The sequence below is a fragment of the Nannospalax galili genome, unplaced genomic scaffold, assembly GCF_000622305.1.
Source record: "Nannospalax galili isolate Female #2095 unplaced genomic scaffold, S.galili_v1.0 scaffold278, whole genome shotgun sequence".
Lineage (NCBI taxonomy): Eukaryota > Metazoa > Chordata > Mammalia > Rodentia > Spalacidae > Nannospalax > Nannospalax galili.
The window spans coordinates 7,173,990-7,184,802 of record NW_008347536.1 but is presented as its reverse complement, the minus strand read 5'-3'; positions in this window follow the sequence as shown (position 1 = coordinate 7,184,802).

Here is a 10,813-nt window from a genome sequence, read left to right as displayed (position 1 = left end):
AAATATTCAAAATGTATGAAAGAACAGAGTCTGTCAGGATTATTATGTTTTTTTTCTTTTTAGAAAAGATTACTAAATTTATACTACTTGAAAACATACTTCTATGATCAAACATGGTTTGGGTAAGCATTATGCATCTATAGCAGACAAAGCAAAAAGATAATAATCTTGGGGTCAAAAAACACTACTACAATGAATCACTTATCCAGAAAAGATGACTGTAGAGAATGAGGGGAAGGGAAGAAAATAAAATTGGAAATTTTGTTTTAAAATGACAATAAGACCCTGTTTTACAATAATTGCCTTATAAATGTAAATCAATTAAATTCACTACTTAAAAGGCTTAAGGTGAGTCAATTAAACAGCAAGACCCAACTGTATACTGCTTCAAGAAACTCATTATCAGGATATATCACACATAGACTGAAAACAAGATGATAGGAAAAGCTATTCCATGCAAATGTAATTCAAAGGAAAATTAAATCAAAAGCAGCAAGAAGAAAACAGGAAAGGTAATAAAGGAGTTAATTTATCCAGAGGAAATAAAATTCTAAATATACATGCATTCAATTTTGGAATAGTCAAATATATAAATAAAATAGTAATAGAGCTAAAGGGATATATAAACAATACAATAATAAATGAGGTCTCAAATGTCATGTTTTCAGAGATGGGCAGATCATCCAGGAAGAAAAACCCATAGAGTTCTATGGAACATAACTGTTAGTGCAAATTGTCCATTTGAAAACAAGGTGGTAGACCTCTGGGCACATTTGTGACGGATTGTCCAGAAAAAGTTTAGCGTCTGAGAATGCCTGTGAGGGATTGTTTTGACAAGTTAATTGATATGGGAAGACCCATCTTAATTGTGAGCAGGACTAGTTTCTTTTTCTTTTTCTTTTTTCAGAAGAAGATTTTCATTAGAGCTTTAAGATAATAACAATTTCCAGAGCAAAGATACATCTCTTTCAAAAGTGGCTATAAAATTTTTAGGTTCACAGTTGAATTAATACAGTTATACAATATGGAACTCAGTATAAACCTTGTAAGAAATAAAGGTGAAAGAGTTTTTAACCTTTAAGAAAGCTCTCCATTTCATTGTAAAATGTACTATTTCTTACAGAAAGACTCATTGTTTTTGCTAATAACACTTAGTTATATTTGGGGAGAAAACATAAAAATTTATGTCATGTTAAGTAGTAGAGGTGATAAACATTACCATTGAAATCTACCCGATGACTTTATATCCATACACAAGTGCCAAGGATACTAGTGCAATTGACCATGACTAGTAATAATCAGATACATACAGATTAGAGACACATGCGCAGGACTATTTTCTGAGCAAGGGATCCTGAACTGTCTAAACTGGAGCAGACAAGCTGAGCACTAGCTTTCTGCTCTTGACTGTAGATGTAATGAGACCAGTTGCTTCAGGTTCCTGCCATCTTGACTTCCCTGCCGTTATAGTTTGTTTTTCCATTGCTGTGACAAAACACTCTTACCAATACCATATTGGGGAGGAAAGGGTTTATTTATCTTACATCTCCCAGGTCACAGTTCATCAAGGAGCTCTAGGTAGGAACACAGAACAAGAACCTGGAGGCAGGAGCTGAAGCACAGGCCATGGAGGAACACTGCTTACTGGCTTGCTCCCCTGGCCTATGCTCTGCTTGCTTTCTTATGCAACACAGGCCCAAATGCCCAGGGGTGGCACCACCCACAGTGGGCTGGGCCCTCCCACATCACTCAACAGTCAAGAAAATGCCCCACAGACTTGGCCACAGGCCAGTCCTATGGAGTCAATTCCCCAATTGAGGCTCCCTCATCCCAAGTGTGTCAAGTTGACACTAAAGCTATCCAGCACACCTGCAGTGGTGGACTATAACTTAGAATCATGAGCCAAGTAAACTCTTTCTCCCTAAAAAACAACCCTCACCTGAAATCAGCAAAGTAAACTGTACCCTAGACCAAACAAACTCAAAAAAAAAAAAAAAAATGACCACAGAATATTCTAGTCACATCGTGGAGAGTACATATTCTTCTAAATGGCAAATGGCACATTTTCTGGGATAAAGCATAGTGTTTATCACTAAACAATGATATGATTTTTTAATTTGAGAATATGTGAAGTATCTTTTCAAAACACAGCAGAATGTTACAAATTAATGAAAATAAAACCTTAGAAGTTACATAAATATTCAGAAATTAAATAGCTATGAATGTCATCTAGTGATAATCATGAATAGTGTCAACTCATGTCTAGAAAAAAAAGTGTGTGAACATTCAATTGTGGCTATTACACAGAAATTATGGAAATTTATGAAGCACTACTTTTTACATTGCTTTCATGATAAAGGTGATATTTTAGAAGCCTTAAACAAGCATTCATACAAACTGAAAACTAATCAGTAATACTACTTCCTAATTTAATGTTGACATGTTAACTTCAAAAAGCTCATGGCTTTCATTCAAGTGTATTTATAATGAAGACAAATTTTTCATTCTTTCTTTTAAAAATAATTAAAATGAAATGTATCCAAGCCCTATTGCTTTGGATACCCTATAGACAAATCTATAGACTTTAAAGTCTCTCTCCTTCCCCTCTCCTCCTCTATCCTCTCCTTTCCTCTTCACTTTTCTTCCTCTCTCTACCTGTCTCCCCTTGCTTTCTCTCTCTTTACCCTTAGAACAAAATAACCTGAGGGTTTTTTAGGTAAAAGAGAAAATACCCTTCAACTTGCAAATTTTGAGGTACCACAATTCTGAGTGATTCATTGCAGCCATGAATAAGGATTGTCACCAAAAAACTAAGATGTCCTTTAGAAACTAAGGGACTGACTGTGATATACTGGTGCCTCTTTCATGCATCTATAATTGGAGTGCCAATTTATTTCCAATCATTTCAAGCACTGTAATTACAGAGCATCATCACTGCCTGCTTAACATTCATATGGGAAGCTGTTACATGAATGCTAGCCAGGGACCAATATTTTGCAAGTGAGATACACACACAAAATATGACAAAATATAAAAGGCCCTAGTTTGTTAGTCAAGACCTGAACCTCAGCCAAGGTGGGCAGAATTCAATGAGCAATAGAGGAGACTGCGGATGTTTAAGTCATGAAAGTTTCATTTAAACATGTTGCTAAGCATGTGTAGAAGGAAAGCAAAGAATGACTACAGGCCACTATTGATGGAATGATGACACCGGTGGCAGTGCTAAAGCATTTACTACACGCCAGGCTTTCCGACCGACACTGGGTGTGCTGAAATAAGAGTGAAAAACAGCCATACGTGTTCAGAACAATGTGAACATAGTGAACACACTTGTGTACTGTATTCCAGGAGCGTACTTTTAAAACATCTCAGGTGAATACTGTTGTTTTCATTTCATCCGCTGAATCAAAAGCATTGATGCATAATAGAGAAATTTATTCAAATGTTGTCAAAACTTTGGAAATCTAAAGTAGAGACTTCAAGTTCATATAAAATTTTGTTAAGAAATATTTATACTACCTTGTCAGTACTACTGAAAGGTGAGAATGTCTATCTGCTCACAAAATTCACTTAAATTCTGTTAATTCATTCATATTATATTTTTCTAGCTTTAAACTTGGTTAGTTCACTTGCATCATCCATAGTATAAAGTAAGGCAAGAGACACAGCTGTGTGTTGAAGGATTTTGATGTCAATCATTGCACCAATTTTATAACAGGAACATTATAATTATTTATGCAAACAATAATTGCATAAATAAAATTCCATTTTGTAATAGCATTCATATTTGACATCTTCCTTCCAGGATATTTTAGTCATTTAAATGAGATCTCTAAGTTTAACTGCCCTAGATTCTTTACCTATATTCAAATAAGAATTCAATCTTCCGAAAACAGCTTCATGAGCATGCCACCAAGGCCTTCCACAGACGTTTGATTATATTCCTTCATTTGGAGAATAAAATCTCACCTCCTTCATCTGGGCAAGAAGCCTACATCATTCCCTTGTATCCTACCTTTGTAGCTTTATTCTACTATTGTGAAATCAACATTGTTCAAAAAGAAGCGGTTAATATTTGTGCTTTTGAATCGTGCCATTTGCAAGGCTTGAATTTCAATTAATCAAATATTTAGTTACTAGTTTAGGTGTCATGTTTGTATATTCATCACAATTACAATGATGGGTGTTTAATGGGTTCATAAAAATTGTAATTATGATAATTACTTAAACACTCAGAAATTATTCTATTAAATCAATAAGAAAGAGTTCACTCATATGGAGGCTATGAAACCAGAAATGTTGCAGGAAGACAACAGAATGGGAGAAAAGGAATGTCACACCCAGCACCCTAACTGCTTCCTAGGGATAGCAAGGTGGGCAAAGGACTTTCTAGGTAGTAGCAGATTTACATGAGTAATCATAATTGTGATTGTTGATATCAATTTATATGAGCTTTATTAGTGTTCATAAAACACAATAGCAATAAGAGTAAATTATAATTGGACTCATACTGATGTTTTAATTAATTTAGCCTAAAACTATAAATTTGCTATCGGGAGAAAAGAGGCAGGAAACAGACTCCTATTCAGTCCCTTGCATGTGTCTCTGACTCTGTTAGCTCTTCATTTACAACCTCAACAGAACTTATAACAGCATTAAACAGATATGGCTAAAAGGCTCAGAACGGACAATTCCTCAAGGTCAATAAGCTAGTAGATTCAGAGCTGGGATTTGAACCGAAGTTGTTAGACACAGAAGTTATATGTTGTTCATTTCACTAAATTTTGACTATTAAAAATGACAAGCAACTGACAAACACAATATGAAGTAAAATCTGGGCACCTTATATTCTCATGCAATAGTGACTTTTAGGGGAGTAAGTTTTATAGCGAGGAACTTCAAAGGAACCACTTTCTGTTGTACATGTATTGATTCCTCTATTTGTAGTGCCACTGATGTTTACATCTGTGGATTGAGGCAATAACTGGACACAATGGGAAATTTAAGTAAAGATGAATCATCATCATTGAAAAACGAACAATTCTGTAATTGGAGATGGTTGTGAATGTGAATGAGCCTTGGATAAAAACAATTTTAAAGAACTGGTGATACTCAGAATTCTAAATATTTTCGCTGCCTGGTCTAAGTCCATATCTTCAACATATTACATGTATACACACACTCAGGCACATGCAAAAATGAGTATTCACATACATATATATATGTGTTTAATTTTTACTTGACATATACACATAGATGTTACAATTTTCCAAGATGAAAAGCTATATAAAATGAGCCCTGGGCACAACATGTTAGAGAGGAAAGAGATAGAAAGCACGTACTTTTTAAAAACTATTTTAAAATAGTAGTTCCTGTGTTCACAAGGATAAAAGTTTGCTTAAAACAATTCTTAATTGAGGGACTGGAGAGATGGCTCTGCAGTTAAGAGTACTGGCTGCTCTTGCAGAGGACCCAGGGTCAGTTTCTATCACCTAAATGGCGAATAACAATCATCCTTAACTCCAGTTCCAGGGAATTCAAAGCCCTCTTCTGATCCCATGGGCATTGAAAGACATGGGCAGACTTACGTACATGAAGGCAATATATTCATACACATAAAATAATAAATAAAACGCTTTTTAAAAATATAATAGTTCTTATTTGAAATCACTGTAAGACTGGAAAACAAGGAGACACCTAAGCCAATATTTCACCAAGATCTCAGCTAGGGCTCTCAAGCAGTATCGTCAACATAATGTGATGATGTGGGAGAATTTGTAAATGAATGATTGACCAAACTTTGTGTTTTATTTAATGTGTTTCTCCTTACATAGTTTCCATATAATCAACTGAATTGCAAGTAGTATGTGTGTGTCTGTGTGTGTGTGTCTGTGTGTGTCTGTGTGTGTGCATATGTGTGTTGGTGTTTGCATGAGTGTTTTTAATCAACTACTGAAGAAAAAAAAGAAAAGATTATCAAATCACCTTAGGAGAGAGCTATTGAGAACAATAGAATGAAATTTCTCTACAGTCTTGGAAGACAAGCCAAATTGCTATAATGAAATTTAATGAAGATAAATGTAAACAATCCACTGAGCCCATGAAAATCAAATATACAAGCACATGATAATTAAGATATTAATTAATTGTCATTTATGTGTAAAAGACTCAGACAAAAGTTGGCAGAAAGCTCAATAAAAGTCAATACTATGACATTGAAACACCTGATTTAATTTTAGGCTACAGTATTCAAAGCACAGCATCCCCAAACAAAAGATAACCCCACTCTGCTTTGTGCTGATAGTATAAGAAATACTTGCACTCATGCACAAGATGTTAAGTAAGGCACACTGAAACCAATGAGAATCAAGGGCAAAAGGGATAATTAAGACAACTAAAGAAAATAACAAAGCTGTCCTCAAATATGAAGACATCAAGTGGAGTCAGTCTAGTGGGGAGCAGAGAGTAGGTCTCAAACAAACACAAGAGAACAGAACACATTTCAGAGAACTCACTGGAGAGACAGTGAATTCCAAGTCGTAGGCATAACTAGAAATCCTAGAATTCACCTCACATGCCCAGGGATTGAGTAAATTAAGCTCATTTTGAATTATTCGGCATAAGCCCTTTGTGAGGAGACAAGAAGTCCCTGGGGACAGCCTCCCTGCCATCTGTTCAGGCCCATTCTCACAGGCCAGCTTTTCATTACAGCTTCTTTGGGGGTAAAGGAAGTTTTGGGCTCACCAGAATGTGTGCAACTCCAATAGACATGCCTCAGTTCCACACATTAACAAGTTTCCATCAGCGTTGTCACTTAAGCCCTCTTGACCATCTTAAGTTCAGAGCATGCCAGGTATGAGATTTCTTCATGAATCCTTCAGTCTGTCCATGCACAGAACTGAAGACATGGGATATCCACCCCAATGGTTTAGGTTACTTGCAAACCTGTCTGACAATTTGTACCCTTGATCTCCAATCCTTGCCATGTTCTTGAAACTGATAGTGAATCTCCTTAATTCTAACTTCCTCTCCCAACTCCAACCGAAGTTCATATTCCTTTATCAAAAAAACTTTATTCTTATTCTCTAAAACAGCTATTTGTGGCCTTCTGTGTGCATCGCACTCTGTTGTATAAGGAAGTTTCGTTGGTGAGAGTTGAGTGACACACTAATATTCTCTCCACGCCCTGATCCACTATGTTCCATGAGCCTTAGGTGTGGAGGTTCCACTGTAGATATGTCACCTAGGGCTGGGCATCTCTCAGACACATATTCTCTATGTGTGACCAGTTGTGGAACTCTGCAGTAGCCTCCATCTGTTGCAAAAAGAAGATTCTTTGATGAGTGGTATATGGTGTATTTGTCTGTAAACATAAGGAGCCATAGTGATTACTGCTGGGTGAGGGAGAGTAGACCTTCCTTAAGATCTCTAGGTAGGCTGACTAGACTCCAGTGGATGAACTTGCATCGAAGAACATCTGGGTACAAATGCTTGGCTGGATAGGACTTAACATGTACTGTAGAATACATGAAGTCCAGTTGGCGGGAGGTGGGGAGGTAGGGGCATGGATTGAGGAGAAGATCTAAATTTGATTAAGAACTGTTATATGAAATATACAAAAGATCAATAAAAACTGTTTTTAAAAAGCTTTATTTTTAAAAGAAGCATAAAACATACCACTGAAAACCAAAAGCAAAATTTTCATAGTAGATATTGGGTTGTATTTTTAAGACAGCGTCTCCCTACAGCCCCAGTTGGCATGGAACTCACAATGTAGACCAGGCAGGTTTTGATTTCACAGAGATCCACCTGCCTCTGCCTTTCAAGTGCTGGAATTAAAGATGTGGGTTTTTTCAGGCTTCTTTTTCTTTTTTTAATGTTTATTTATATTGAATTTTTGTGCATTTCATACAATATGTCTTAATTATATTTAGACCCCTCCCCTCTCTGCACCCCCATTTGCCACCCACAGGATTTCATGAATTCTGTCAAATATGTTAAGATCTTTCTCAAACTCTATCAGACAAAAACTAGCATAGAGCTGGGGAATTGGGCAAGACGTTCCAACCTTACCTGAGAAACTACTGGCAGCTGATCATTGCTGGGTGAGAGTTGATTTTTAAGGGAGTGACACTAAATAGATTGGTTGACCAAGCTCCAGTGGATGAACTCACAGGGAAGGACATCTGGGTACGTAGTAGAGATTTATAAACCTCAAGTTCAAGCAATGACCTGCCTCATGGTTCCCACTTGAGGTACACCAGTGAATGCTGTGATTCAGTAAGTGGGTGGGCACTAATACAAAAGACCAGAATTAATCACACAGTTAATTTAAAGGCTGCACTAGAAATATAAGATAGACGTTTTCAGTACATAAAACAGTTGCATTCTATCAAATTGGTTTCTCTTATATTAAAGTGGTCATAAACCTTTTGTTTTGATAATGATAAGTAAACTTTATACTCTTGATGTAAATCTCACTTGATCATGATAAATTATTACTTTATGCATTACTAATCTAATTTTATTAAGTTTTGTATTTTTACCTTTCTAGCCACTATTTCTTAATTTGCTTATCAGTAGTTAAGCCCGGTTTTGTTGTTACCCTTTCATTAAGGAGGGGTCTGAAGTTTATGCACATTATTAATCAACCAAACTCATGGCTACACAGCAAGTAAATGCAGCACATGGACTTAAATCAGATTTTAATGATTCCTAGGCTTAGTACATTATAGTACTTAGTTCCATTATAATACACATAGACTGAATTATTTTCTTATTCTAGAATGGTTAAGGATGAGTGAATTGTACATTTTTCATGTTAGAGATTCCTGCATGCCCCAATTCTATTTTCATTGTGTATTTTCACAAAATGATAGTTCATGTCAAATGAATTTGGAAGCAGAATGGTTAATGAAAGAAGTGAAGACAGTAGACTTCTGAGTTGTGGATCTGTCACTAACTAATCATAAGATATTAGCCTCACCGAACCTTAGTTTTCTTTTCTAAAAATGAAGATAAGGCTCCTATTTTCCAGTTTAGCAGATACAAGCTTGAAGTCATCAGTTACCTTAACAAGTAAAAAGCTGGAAAAAAAAAAACCCTAAAAATCGACAATTTTTCTTAACCCTATACAGTAATGAGGTCACAGCATAGACCACTCCCCCAGAGTGAGAAAGATAAGTGGGTCTACACAGCAGTACAACCTAGCAGGGCATAAACCTGCAAGCAGGAACCTCCTTAGGAAACACACATGGTAAGACCACCTGCAACATAATGAATGCATCCCTGGAACCTCTGTTTGGACAAGTCTGAGAGTTGGAAACTACAACAGAGCAAGTCCTGGGGAAACTACACACTTTTGTGAGATTTTTTTTTCTCAAAGAACACTATCAGATATCCACAGAAGATATCATAAATTCCCTCCTGTCTTGCTGCAGAGGGAAGGTGAGTGAGTAACCAATTTGAAGCATGCAGGATATGGCATAATACAGTCCCCTGAATGTCAAGCTTGTTTGTATCTGCTTGTTTAGGATCATCACAAACATGAATGTTGGGGGCCTGGAGAGAGACCCACACCTCCCAACCAATCAGTTGGCCTGAGTTGCACCAGGTGGTGGGACTAAGAGTGCCTAAGCAGAAAACGCCATGATGCATGAGCTCTTGCCATTTTGGAGACTGCTGGAAAGTCACAATGTGGAGACTTTCCAGTATGGCCTTGGGGTGGGGAGAAACCCCACACTCCTGTAGGTAACCCCTTATACACTGCTTTGTACATAACCCCAGTAAACTCTTTAGTTTCCCAAACCATAGTTTGGAGAAATTATACCTCGTTTTTGTCTTAAGGATGGTGGGAACCCAGAAGGTGTTCACATCTCCCATAAGGAATTTTAGCAACATGGGACTCCTCTTTATTTTTTTTCTCATTTTTTATTGAATTTTGGTGAATTTAATACAATATATTTGATCATATTTCAACACTCTTTCATATTTACACCTTCTTTTAATCCCCCCACACTGGATTTCATATATTAAGACCTATCAAGTCAAATCTGTTTCTCCAAATGCCTTTAGGTATAGGTCCATTCATTGGAGCCTAATTAACCTATCCAATATCACACCCCTAAAGAGAACTGCCTGTCCCAGCACCTATCAGTTTCCAACAGCTCTTCAGCTAGGGTTAGGACTTTTTAAAAAATATTTTATTTATTATCTTTATTTTATGTGTATAAGTATTTTTCCTGTATGTAAGTGCACTCATGTTATGCAATGCCCTCAGAGGCCAGAAAAGGCGGTCAAATCCTCTGGAACTGGAGTTACAAATGGTTGTTAGCCATGATGTGCATACTAGGAATTGAACCAGGGTCCTCTTGAAGAATAGCAAATGTCCTTAACCACAGAGTCATCTCTCCAGTCCCATGGGTTAGGACTTCTTAAAAAAGGTAGCATGTTCAACAAATGGTGCTGGTCAAACTGAGTAGCTCTAAGCAGGCAGGTGAAGCTAAATCTCTAGTTCTCACCCTTTACTAATCTCAACTCCAGATGAATCAAGGAAGTTAATATAAGATCTGACACACTCTGGTCTTCTTAATAAGGCCTTGCCTCAGCAAAAACTGGTCTGCCATAGTTTAACTATCAGCAGTTTTACTAGAGCCTAACTCACTTGATATAAGAGAAACATGTAACTTCAACCAACTCTAGATCTCCATGTTGACGGAGAGAAATAACCAATTGCAAGAAATTCTGTCCATTCTCCGGGCCCCTTTGTCCTCCAAAAATGTAAAATAGCTGCAAAACAGATTAAAATCCGGGA